The sequence below is a fragment of the Lissotriton vulgaris genome, chromosome 1_1, assembly GCF_964263255.1.
Source record: "Lissotriton vulgaris chromosome 1_1, aLisVul1.2, whole genome shotgun sequence".
Lineage (NCBI taxonomy): Eukaryota > Metazoa > Chordata > Amphibia > Caudata > Salamandridae > Lissotriton > Lissotriton vulgaris.
The window spans coordinates 652138154-652151620 of NC_141685.1; the positions used below are offsets into that span (position 1 = coordinate 652138154).

General features: G+C 42.2%; 1 long non-coding RNA gene across 1 annotated transcript in view; it reads right to left on the reverse strand.

Moving 5' to 3' along the window:
* The window catches only part of LOC147747605 (uncharacterized), a 119513-nt gene that overhangs the window by 84998 nt on the left and 21048 nt on the right, over window positions 1–13467 (reverse strand). The window contains exon 2 of the long non-coding RNA XR_015299678.1: window positions 9812–9874. This is a non-coding gene — a long non-coding RNA (uncharacterized LOC147747605). The remainder of the gene's footprint in view (window positions 1–9811; window positions 9875–13467) is intronic.

The following is a 13467-nucleotide window of genomic DNA, read 5'->3' on the forward strand; positions in this document are numbered from 1 at the left end:
CAAAGACAGCTTTTGGTCTTTGAAGACCAACATAGAGACAATTCTCTAGGTCATCACATTCTTCAATGCATGAAGACATTTCATTAGAAATTGTGTCATCATCAACATATGCAACCTTATTGAGTAAAGGAAATCTACAGCCCTTGCTAATATGGCCTCTTTTGCCACATTTCATACAGGTTTTATCTCTAGCAAAACAACCTGAAAAGTCCGCTGCATGAGACATGCTTCCACAGCGAAAACAACCCACAAATTTACTTTACCCAAAAGGAACAACATTCTTAGTTTTCTGCTTAAAATTTGAAAATTTGGGCTTAGCATCAGTAGAAACAAAGTTTTTAGGCTTAACATCTGTAAAAACAAAGTTTGTACCCACTTTGTTCACAACATTAATAGTCATCCTTCTTCAATTCCAAACTGTGCATCTCTTCAATGCACTTATTGGACTCCTCAACGACTTTGGTAGTAGCAATAGCTTCCATTAAGCTTGGATTTCTAGCCGCCCAAAGTTTTTGTTGCATCCTCTTATTTTTACATTGAACGATCAACTGATCTCTGATCATTTGATCAGTCATGGGACCAAAATCACATTTCAACGAGAGTACCCTCAAACGAGTGACCATTTGATTCCTTGTCTCTTTGCGGCATAATGTAAAATGTGTGTCTTTGCATGACAATATTGACTTTTTTCCAAAATATTTTTCAAGTCTCATTTTTGCTTCAACATATGGATTGTCAACAGGTTCACCATCCGCACCAAGTAATTCCGGTAAAAATTTAAAAGCATGTTGGCCTCCTTTACCAAGAGAATTTAATAAAATAGCTTTTTTGCGTGTCAAAGGAAATCTAAGTCCATCGATGGCTTCCAGATAATTTTCAAAAATACCTATCCATTCTTCCCATTCAATGGTAGGTGTATCACCATCAATTAGAAATGGAGGAGGCGGTGCAATAGTAGAATTCGCTGTTGTGGCCATTTTAATATAAAATATCAAGTACTGTATGCAGAATTAAGTTGAGGCCGGAAAATGTTCAATAGGAGAGTTAAAATGGCAAAGTTGGCACAGCAAAAATAAAATTTATAAATGTTTTAATAAGAAATGTCAATCCATACTATAGATGCGTGTTTCTTTGATGATGTATATGTATTTGTCTATAAACTGGTATTAAGGTAAAGAAAAATAAAGCTGATGGCACTGGTAGCGTGGTGGCAGAACAGTGTCGTCAAACCAGGATCGTCGCCAAATATTGTAAGTAAGCAGCTCCAAGAGTCGAGGTAAGTTGAGATTAAATAATTTATTTATCGATAGGGAGAGAAGTACAGGTCTTCCGGCCTCAGCAACCGCCCCGTCAGAATGGTAAGAATCTGGAATCAGGCTGATGTAATACATGACTCCAGATTCTACACTCTCTAACATGAGGCAGAAGTAAAAGCAACTATAACAGATATCTATCAAATATAAGGAATCTGTACCTAGAAGTCTATATCACAATAAAAAGTTACTTACCTTTGATAATGCCTTATATAGTAGAGACAATATCTACCTGCAGATTCCTTAGCGACCCACTCCATCCTCCCCATTCTGTGGTCCAATTTCTAAGTTCAGGGATGATCCCTATCAGGGCCATAGTTTGGACACACCAGTGTCAGTGCACTTCTAGGATTCGCGCATCTGGCTTGGAAAGTCATGAAAAGGAACTGACTCAAGCGCACCAAGGTTGGTGACACAGACACTTCATTCGGCATGGAAGACACTGACAAGGCCATGTAGAACTGACTGATGCGAACTACTATTGCTCAGGGGTACTCTCACAAAAAAATGTCAGGATCCAGTCTGAGACCTGGGAAAATTCGAAGGTAAAGAAGGTAAAGAATCATGTATTGCACAACTCACTGCCTGCGACAACATCGCCGCCCAAGCAATGCTCATGTCAGCACTCCTGAGTTCGAACTCACAGAGTTCGATCTGGTACATGGGTGTCTTTAAGGACTCCCTGAATTCTGCACTGACTTGCAGCAGTGATGTCCACAACACCTGCGAGGCGTCACTGCTGCACTTGTCACTGCTGCACTTCACTGCAAGGTCCTCAAGGCCTCTTCAACTTCAAGATACTGTTTGCAGGTCTGTCCTGATCCATGGTAGGCCTTCCTAGTTAGTTTATGCATATTTACATTTACTTTAAAATAATTAATAAACTATTATCTTTAATTTACTTTAAAACTTTAAAATTTTATAAAACTAAAATTTTATATATGAATCGCTGTACACCAGTATTGTACATGCAACTTGTCTAGTGGCTTTGGAGCACTTCTTGTAAAAAGACCTATTAACTGTTTTAATCATAACAAAATGATAATTGAACTCACAACGTGGTGTCTTAACAACAATTTATTTTTATTTGGCAGGGACATATATGTCCAGAAACGCGGTGTTGCGATGGGGGCCTGTTTCTCCCCCAGCTATGCATGTCTTCACGTTGGCTGGTGGGAGGAACAGGTCCTCAGGTGTACACATGGAGCAGCCTTTGATAAGCATGTGGTTCAGTGGATGCGTTATATAGATGATGTTTTTTTTTTATGAAGGGGTGACTATGAAAGTGCCAACAAATTCCTTCTATCTATTAATGCTAACCAGGATAATTTAAAATTCACTTCCAACATTAGTGACTCTGAAGCCTAATTTCTTGATGTTAAAATATTAATCCATGATGGTATTTTAGCAACTAAACTCCACAGAAAGAGCACTGCTGGCAGTAACATCTTGCATGCCAGCAGTGCCCATCCACGACATATAATTGATAACATTCCTTTTGGGGAGTTGCTCAGACTAAAGAGAATCTGCAGTACAGACACCGATCTGGCTATCTGTACTAATGAAGCCTTGGATAGGTTCAGACGCAGGGGATATAGGGAATCCATCTTAAAGTCAGCAATCCAAAAAACTAATGCTAGAACTCATGAGTCACTGTTATCTTCCACTCAAAGTAGTTCTTCGGAAGTTGAAACTAGTATGGATGACCAAGCCCCCAGGCTAATTACCAACTATAGCAAACAGGCCAGGCAAATCAGATCTATTATGAAACAAAGATGGCCTGTTTTAAAGTCTGACCTAGTCCTGGCACCTAGACTTCCAGATAGCCCCACCATTACCTATCGGAGGGGACCCTCCCTGAGATCTCAAATTAGCCATGAATTCCCTGAGCTTGGGAAAAAAGAAGAATGGTTGAAATACCGGCCGGTATTTAAACGATGCTCTACTTGTAGGGCATGTACATTTGGGGAAAACACCACCAAGTATTCAACACCATTCAGTCCAGTTATGACAAACATTAAGGGTTCATTCAACTGCAAGACTGATTTCGCTGTCTATGTCCTGACATGCACCTGTGGCCTTAGATATGTGGGCAGTACCAAGCTACAGGTGTATGCCAGGATTCTCCAGCATTTGCGTGCCATCGTTAACAATGATGGCGCATACCCGGTGGCCAGGCACTTTAAAGCCATCCACAATAATGATTTACAGTGCCTTGAATATTATGTCATCGCCTCAGTTCCCAAACCACGTAGAGGCGGTGATAGAGACAGAATGCTTAGGAGACTGGAGTCACAGATGATCTTATAACTTGACAGCAGGTTCCCCAATGGGTTGAATACCAAAGAAGATTTACATGTGTTTTTATAACCATTATATTCTTCTTTTTTTGATTTAAATATTAGTGGAATGCTCTGCCTTTTCTGCCTCTCTTGCCAGCTAAACTTTCTGAATTTCGCCTTCATATTACACCTTTTGTTTCATATTTTAACGGTTTCTTTATACACAAGATTCTTTTCATTTTGTATAATAGGATTCACTCTATTTTGCACTTTCCTCAGGACATAGACACTCTGGCACGCATATTTGTTTTTGTCTTCCTGGTTTGTAATTACCCATCATGTTGTGGTTCTTTACTCCTTTATTTATCAACTTTCTGAGTCTTTTGAAAAATGTGAATATCCTAATGTTGCTGCTATTATATTTGTGACCGTCAATGCATTTATGCAGAGATACCAGTTATTACTGTGATTAGCCTTGTTATGATTTTCATCAATCAATCACTCAATCATCGTATTTATATAGCGCACTACTTACCCAGAGGGTCTCAAGGCGCTGGGGATGGGGGGGGGATCCGCTACTGCTCGAACAACCAGGTCTTGAGTTGCTTCCTGAAGGCGAGGTGGTCCTGGGTCAGGCAGAGGTGGGTGGGAGGGAGTTCCATGTCTTGGCGGCGAGGTAGGAGAAGGACCGTCCTCCTGTGGTGGCTCTGCGGATGCGGGCGACCGCGGCGAGGGCGTGGCTGGTCGAACGAAGCTGGCGTTTGGGAGCGTAGAAGTTGAGGCGGCTGTTGAGGTATCCCGGGCCTTGGCTGTGTAGGGCTTTGTGTGCGTGGGTGAGGAGACGGAAGGTGATTCTCTTGTTGACCGGGAGCCAATGCAGATCTCTCAGGTGTCCGGAGATGTGGCTGCGACGGGGGATGTCCAGGATGAGTCGTGCTGAGGCGTTCTGGATCTGCTGGAGTCTCTTCTGGAGTTTGGCGGTGGTTCCGGCGTAGAGGGTGTTGCCGTAGTCCAGACGGCTGGTGACGAGGGCCTGGGTGACCGTCTTCCCTGTCTCGGTGGGGATCCACCAGAAGATCTTACGTAGCATGCGCAGGATATTGAAGCACGACGAGGAGACGGCGTTGACTTGTCTGGTCATGGAGAGGGAGGAGTCCAGGATGAAGCCCAGGTTGCGTGCGTGGTCTGTTGGTTTGGGTGCGCTGCCTTGGGAGGGGGGCCACCAGGAGTTGTCCCTGGTGGAGGGTGAGGATCCCAGGATGAGGACTTCCGTCTTGTCCGAGTTCAGTTTCAGGCGGCTGTTCTTCATCCATTCGGCTACCTCTTTCATCCCTTCGTGAAGGTTGGCTCTGGCGGTGGCGGTGGCGGGGTCGTTGGTAAGGGAGAGGATCAGCTGGGTGTCGTCGGCGTAGGAGATGATGTTGAGGTTGTGCTGGTGTGCGATGTCTGCTAGGGGGCTCATGTAGATGTTGAAGAGGGTTGGACTGAGCGAGGAGCCTTGAGGGATGCCACAGATGACTTCGGTGGCTTCAGATCTGAACGGGGGGAGGCGGACTCTCTGTGTTCTTCCGGCGAGGAAGGAGATGATCCACTCCAGTGCCTTCTCCTGGACTCCAACGTTGCTGAGGCGTTGTACTAGGGTACGATGGCAGACAGTGTCGAAGGCCGCGGAGAGGTCGAGGAGGATGAGGGCCGCTGTTTCTCCATTGTCGAGCAGCGCTCGGATGTCATCGGTGACTGCGATCAGGGGGGTCTCATGAACTGAGGTTTACATCTTGGCAATTTTGTACATATTTCCTTGGTCTACAAACGACTGCATTATTTGCACAGTTCATACTTGGACTTTATCAGAGAAATTTGATAAGCCTTTTTATGACTCCTATGAACTGAGATCTATATCCTTGCGATTTTGCACATATTTCCTTGGTTTACAAACAATTGCATTATTTGCACAGTTCATACTTGCACTTTATTTGCGTAATTTGCACTAATGTATATAATGCTTGCTTTGCACATTTGACATTCATGTCAACCTGCACAGTACTCTGGTTGGTTATTGCATTTATGCTTTTATAAAAATATATTTATTTAGCAGCACAAATATTGATTCAAAATCACTGCTCAGACATTTGTGAATAATATGGACTCAGTATCAATTTTAGAATTTGTATCTATCTAATTTTAACACACTGATGAGGTTTTTTTTAATTGTTTGGAAAACAGACTATATATGTCCATAGCTTGTAGTGTGTCCTTGCTTTCTATTACCACATGATGTAGCTTTCTTTGAAAAAAATGCAATGAGAAAAAAACGGTGTCAAAAAAATGTATTTATATTGTGTATGGTTCATTACCTGACGATCTTGAACAAGGGCAGATGCCCAAAACGCATCAGATTTGGTGACTCTTCTTTAAATAAATCTCTGCCGAAGATATTACATTTTGGATTTGCGTGGTCTTTCCTATCTCTGCTATTGTGGTGGTGGTGTGGCGCAAGACTGCAGCTGTTGCATATATAAATAATTGTAAATATAAAAAAATATATACAATAAATTAAAACATTAAACTATGAAAAAATATTTAAACTTAAATTGCCCAATACAATAAGTGGGGAAAGTGTTGGATAGCAAAATAATTACTTTTACTATTCCAACTCCAGTGAGTGCAACAGTAGGAAAAGTGTTGGATAGCGGAGGGCTAAAAATGACTGTTCCCACTCCAAAGAGTGCAACAGTAGGGAAAGTGTTGGATAGCGGAGGGATAAAAATTACTATTCCCACTTCCAAGTGTGCAACAGAAGGAAAAGTGTTGGATAGCGGAGGAGTGAAATGCAGTACTCCCATTCCAGTGAGCACAACAGTAAAGATGGTGTTGGATTGCGGAGAGGCAGAAATGACGATTCCTACTCCAAAGACTATAACAGTAGGGAAAATGTTGGATAGCCGAGAGGTAAAAATATTGCATTCCCACTCCAATGAAAGCAACATAAGGATAAATGTTGAATAGAGGAAGGGTATAAAAATGATTTCCCTCTCTAGTGAGTGCAATAGTAAGGAAAGTGTTTGATAGCAGAGGGGTAACAATTACTATTCCCACTTCAGAGCAGGTATCACGGCATCCAGTCCTGTAGGCAGGCAGTTAAGCTTTGCTTCAACCCCAATAACGTCCAGCTTAACTGTCGCCTCACAAAATTTTTTGAGATGGTAACTAAAAGACTTAAAACCCTGTCGTTGTCCGAAACCTGCTAAAATCCTTTTTACGTGCAACATTAACTCACACTGCTGTTTCAGTTGCACTTGCACTTTAATCACCAAGCTGCGCCATCCGACCAGGGATGTTATGGTAGTTATTGTCAGACAGCATTACATTAGTTGTAGGAGTTTATCATAATCTCCTTAAAAGCAGCTAACTGTATACATAGCTGAAGTTCTTTCTTTCATTATCTGGTTTTAATTGTTTTTAATTGTATATTTCTGTGTACATTGGGAACCTTCTTGTAATGTATTTGCAAAGAATTTAATTATTCAAGCAAAAAAAAAATCTTATCACTCCAGAGAGTGCAACAGTAGGGAAAGTGTTGGATAGCGAAAGGGTAAAATTTACAATTCCAACTCCAGTGAGTGCAACAGTAGGAAAAATGCAGTACAGCAGAGAGATAAAAAATTACTATTCCCACTCCAGTGAATGCAACTAATAATTGAATTATTACAATGTATTTAATATCCACCCTTTACCCCTTTAAAAGTAAAAACAACACACACAAAATAAACAATTACCCAAAAGAAATATCATATAATTAACAACTATATATTAATTAATTAAATGAAAATTACTTCCCCCCCTTTTCTCCTATAAATAGAACACACACCTTAAATCAATTACACAATTACTATAATTCATTACCAATTAATTAATTATATTTAATTAACAACCAATTATTAATTCATGAAATGAAAATAAATTACTTTAATCAATTACCAACATTAATTAAAAATTAATAAATTAAAATGAAATAACAACCAATTATTAATGTATAAATTAAAAATGAATTACTTCCCACCCTTTATACCTATAAACACCACAGCACACACCTAAAGTTAATTACCCAATTACCAAAATGAATAACCAATTAATTAATTAAAATTAATTAACAACCAATTATTAAACAAATAATAATAAATTACTTCAGACATGTAAAACTATAACAACTCAATTAAACAAATATTAATACATTAAAAATAATCAAAACATTTAATATAATTTAATTACTTCCCACCCTATTCCCCTATAAACCCACAATCCACTGCGGAACTAAAAATGCTAAATTCAAATAAAAAAAGATGAATACATTTAATATAATGAAATTACATCCCACCCTATTCCCCATAAACCCACAACCTGCTACAGAACTAAAAGCACAACATTCAAATAGAAAATGAATACATTTAGGGGTCGATTCCGATCCTGGTAAAAAAACGTCCGCATGATTCGTATCCGGAGCCCTCTCCGCACGAATCGTACCTGTCCGTCCGAGTCGCCTAGTACCATCCGTATTTTGTGAATCCGTCTGAATCGATCCGTATGTATTGCAAAGCTGAAACCGTGAACCGTACGACAGGTACACATGCCGTACGACCCGACGAGTACGATCTGGAATGGGGTATGAGGACGCGATTTATATGGCCCACGTTGGGTAAGGGCGATTTGTACGGAAAAGCACACAATCACATACACACCATACGGTGCGTACGCCCCATGATCACGGGGTACGGTGCGTACCCCTGCGATGATGGGGTGTACGCACCGTACCTCTGTGATCACAGGGGGTACGCACCGTACACCCTGCGAACATGGGGTACGGTCCGTACAACCCATGATCGCGGGGTATGGTGCGTACACCCCATGATCATGGGGGGTACGCACCGTACCCGGGGGAGGCCGTTCCATACCTGTTTCGAGGTGAACTCTGCTTTTACGGCTGTTTTCGGCTCTCGTAGGAAAAGGGTCGTACGGTGCGTACCCGACACGAATCATACTTGCTGGGTCGGAAAAACCAGCTGCGAACCATGCAGATGACGCGTACAGCGGGTTTCGAGGGAGAATCGTACGGGGATTTCGTTCGTACGGTCTCTGTACGATTCGTATGGAGTACAGCTCCTGGTACGAATCGTACTTCGTCGTACGTACGGGGGACGTTGCAGGGTACGATTCGTATGGGAAAAACGTTCCGAACGGCAATTCGGATAGTTTTTTCCAGAATCGGAATCGACCCCTTAATTTAATTAAATTACGTCCCACCCAATCCCCCTATAAACCCACAACACACTACGGAACTAAAAGTGCAAAATTCCCCCGAATTTTTTTCTATAAACAATTCTTATGTAAACAATATACATCACATACACATAAAATATAAACTAAACATAGCTGCAAAGGTTCTAGTTTGCTATGTGTGACATTGTCATAAATACAGTGTAATTATGAGTGACATTTCAGCGACTATGAGTGACACTTGCTCACGAGCAACATAAAGCATGAAAAGGAGGGAAATTCATAAATATCAGAAATTACACCAATTTGAGCAGCTAGAAAGGCTAAGTTAACTGCTTCAAAGCATTAGAAATAACTCATTTATCAGACTGCAACCAAAATTGCAGAAAATAGATCAAGCAGTCTGGAAGACGTTTATAATTTATAATCAGATGAGTAAGTCACAGACTCACTCGATTGACACTGACCACATGAGCTGTAAGCAGGGCGGCACTAGAAATCATAGCGTGGGAGGCACTCATTTAGGCCACAGCTAGGCTGATAGCATAGTCACACTGACCTGACTTTCAGAACACTTTCTTTTGCAGAAGGGGACGAGCCAGCTCTGCCGTAAAGATTATGCTCAGTCCTCATGGCACACATGCTGTGATGCATTTTTGGATCAGGATTTGCGCATTTACTATTATTCACAAAAACGGTAGTGACACAGGTCATTACTTTCACCCACCTCTGCAATTTAGAACACAGTACTTGCCAAGTTTTTCCTGTCATGTTTTACTTTTCCAGCCAGAATAGTGTTTTAACCAAATGCTTGTTACATTTTCGTGCTAGTAATTTTACTTGTAACACTGAAACACAATGATTGGCTCAAAACTATCTGGGAACATAAACTGCTGTTTATATGGGTTACTTGATATCTGTTTGAGAGTTGAAAATCAAACTCACCACAATCTCAGCAGGGTGGGAGAAGAAACGCCCAAGAAAGGATCGGTTCACCACAGAAGGTACCTATGATAGAAACACAGCGAGGGGGCATGAACTGAACGTGAGTTTCCATGACCAATGTACAGAAAATTCTTGCAAGCCCCCAAAGACACTTGCATGCTCAAAACCCGCCAATCATTGAAAAAACGCATTCAAATAAAAAGGCAGACTCATTGCATTTGTTAATGTTTGCATCAATGCTCTTGTCATTTTGTAAATCACCATTATCACTTATTTTGGCTTGCTTGTGGTTTAGTCAAATATTCAGCACGTATTTTCGCTGGGTCAGTTAAGCACAACACACACGCTTGCATGACTAGTACTGGTACTTACTTTGACTCTTTTGCAGGCAACAACTGCAAGGCAAGCGGACTGCGAGTCACCCTGGCAGTACACCTTTACTACCCGCCTCCTAGGTCCAGGGGCCTGCTGTCCTGAAGTCTGCTGTTGTCCAGTCAGTGTCAGGCTGTCCTGGGCGGCTGGACCGCTGCAACGGCCGGTAATGACTAACTGATGTGAGGCAGAACCGGGAGCTCCAACAGCTGTAACTGATACTGTTTTAAAGATCTGTAGCTCTGCAGCCGAATGGTGTTAATAGAAACCCAGTGGCTGGTACTTACGTCAAGTTGTTTGCCACCTGCTTTTTTTAGTCCAGGGCTGTCCTCAAAGTCTAGTTGTCCAGTGACAGACATTGTGCTGACCGGCTGCTACAACCGCCAGTCACAGCCTACATGATGTGAGCTCAGTAATGAATAATTGAGATAGCACACAGTGGCGGCCCTGGCAGGTGTATGCAGGAGGCAGCGCTTCGAGCTCCATAACTGGGGTGGCGCTGGCAGAGTCAGACCAAGCAGCTTCGTCCAAACACAAAGTCTCCTTCCTTTGGTAGCAGGATATGACATCCCACCACCGCCCCAGACTAATGGATGTGTAAAATACCCTTGGCACTGCCGTCACGTCAGGATGTGAGTACCGCGCCATGGGAAATATTCATAATGAAACATTGTTGCACTGTGCCTGCCAGCAGCCTTAATTCCAAGACTCAGGCCTGCATGGATACAGCGCACAACAGCGGCGCGCTGACACACTGTCACTCCTTGATATAGTTTAGGCAGCGTTTCATTGAGGCTGCTGAAGCACTATACATATGCATGACAATGCATTTCAGTGCGGTGATGTGGAGCACCACACTGAAATGCGGTAGTCTAATGCATACTTGACAGGACTTGTCAAGGTCAAGGTCAATTGAGCTTTATTTCGATTTAGAATATAAATCATAAAAAGCGAACAACAATCAATTACAATACATTTGATTTACAATGAATTCAATATGTGCAGATAAAAAGAGGCGAACCAAGTCTCACAGGTATATGGCTCAATTTAGAAATAGAGAATACATTTCTTTGTCACTTATAAGATCAAAATTAGAAACTATGCCTATGGGTTCTGACTTCTTACTTTTGGTTTTGTTTAAAACATAATAAATAGTTTTAAAAGTTCGCTAAACGTTCATAAAATGACTCATTGATGGGAAACAAATAATTAAGTTAAAAATGCTCTGTGTCTAACCGTACATTTGAGAAAATTCACAACAAAATAGGTTATCTTCTCTCCCTCCAACTGCTGCAAAAATAGAAAGGCTAGGCGACATAGTCTGTATCCAGTTTGCCGTAGCAGTGGGACCAGCCACTTTTTCATAAAATCGTGGAAATATTTACAAAAAAAGGTGGTGTGTATGGTCGATTGTGATGAGGTATCGTCACAGGGACACAGCGGAAGGACTTTAGCCCAGTTATTTCGGGTGGGGAATGTGACCAAACGGTGAAAAAGATTCAGCCTAAACCTTACCAGGAGATACCTCTCGTAACTTGTGTTGTTGAGTGTAAGGTATGGTTGAAAAGAGGCTGTCGTTTGTATTTGCAGGGTATGTTCTACTGATGGTTTCATTGCCTCTTTTGTTAGTCTCAGTTCCTCTAAGTGGGCTAAACACTTCGTTTTTAGTACCTTTCTTGAGACTTCAGACATTAAGGAGGGGTCATGGTAATACCTCTCCCATCCCAGATCTTGAAGGAACTTCTTGATGTAACACAGCCATCTAGAATTGTGTACATTGTCCAACGCTAAGCAGTCAGTAAGGATAGACTGGGTGAGAGTAGCTTTATCTGATCTCCAAATTCTATGCCATAAAAGTAATGGCTCAGCCTTTGCTAAGTCAGTGACGTATGGGAGACCCAGCTCCATATGGCAGGCCATAGTGCCTGTACTCCTTGGGACCGACAGAAGGTACCTCAGGAATGAGTTTTCCACTTTCTGAATTTCAACTGTAGATACAAACCCCCAGAGCCCAGCTCCATAGAGAGCCGCAGATGTACATTTGGCGTTGTAAATTTAAGTAGTTCGAGGGGAGGTCTCTTGCCCAACTTTCCGGAAAAGTTAACAAGAACTGCTGTGGTTCTTAAAAAGAGTAATTTTCTAGTTTCTCCAGAAGTTTTCCAGGCTAGTTTGTTGTCTATCGCGATGCCCAAGTAAGAGTAATTTTGTGTAGTCGCTAGTTTTTGGCCATATAGGCAAATATCCCTCAATTTTCGTTTATGCCCAGTGCCAGCCCTCATGACGAAAGTTTTGCTGGTATTGATTTTCAGATCAAGACCTGCCATAAAGGTAGAGTATCTGTCCACACTCTTTTGGAGTTCAAGGGGGGTACGGGCTAAGATGACGGCATCATCTGCGTAGAGGAGCGCAGGTATTGGTCGGCCGTTCACCATAGGAAGGTCTCGACATCCCCTGGTCATCGCACCCTCCAAACCATTAGTGTATAGGGTGAAAAGGAGGGGAACCAGGACACAGCCTTGCCTAACTCCTTTTTCCACAGCAAATTCCCTTGTTAATTCCCCCTGAACCCAATAGCGAACCCTGGCTGTGGCGTTGGAATAAAGTTCCCTCAGGAATTTCACCCAATAGAGTCCAGAGTTTTGAATGAGACACGCAGTCGAACGCGGACGATAAGTCCATGTAGACCATGTACATGTCACCTCTTTTGACATAGACATATTTATCTATTAGTAGTGTCAAATTCAAAGCCTGCTCTATGGTCCCCAACCCTTGGCGGAACCCATACTGGAGGTCCGAGATGATCCTGCCATCGTCCACCCAGTCCTGTAATCGCTCGAGGATAAGCCGACCTGCCACTTTTCCCAGCGAGTCCAAGAGTGAGATAGGACGATAGCAGTTTACCGACCCTCTATCTCCCTTTTTAAAGATCGGAACGAGTATAAATTTAGACCATGAGGCCGGGAGACCTATAGAGCATGTTGCATTCAATACTCTAGTTAAAAGTGGGATCCAAATGGCCGTCTGTGATTTAAAGAGATCAATAGGGTCACCGTCTGGGCCAGGTGCCTTGCCACTTTTACTTGCACGTAGGGCCAGGTTGACTTCTTTCATTGTGAACTGGAGATCGATAGGAAAAGGGTTTTCAGGTTTGTCAGTAGGTGGCATGTTCTGGGTGGAGTAATCATGGGGGGCAGAATCCTCTAAGTTGATCTTAAAGATCTTAGAAAAGTGCTGGACCCAGTCCTTTGCCTCTATCACAACGTCTATTTTGGGATGATCTATAT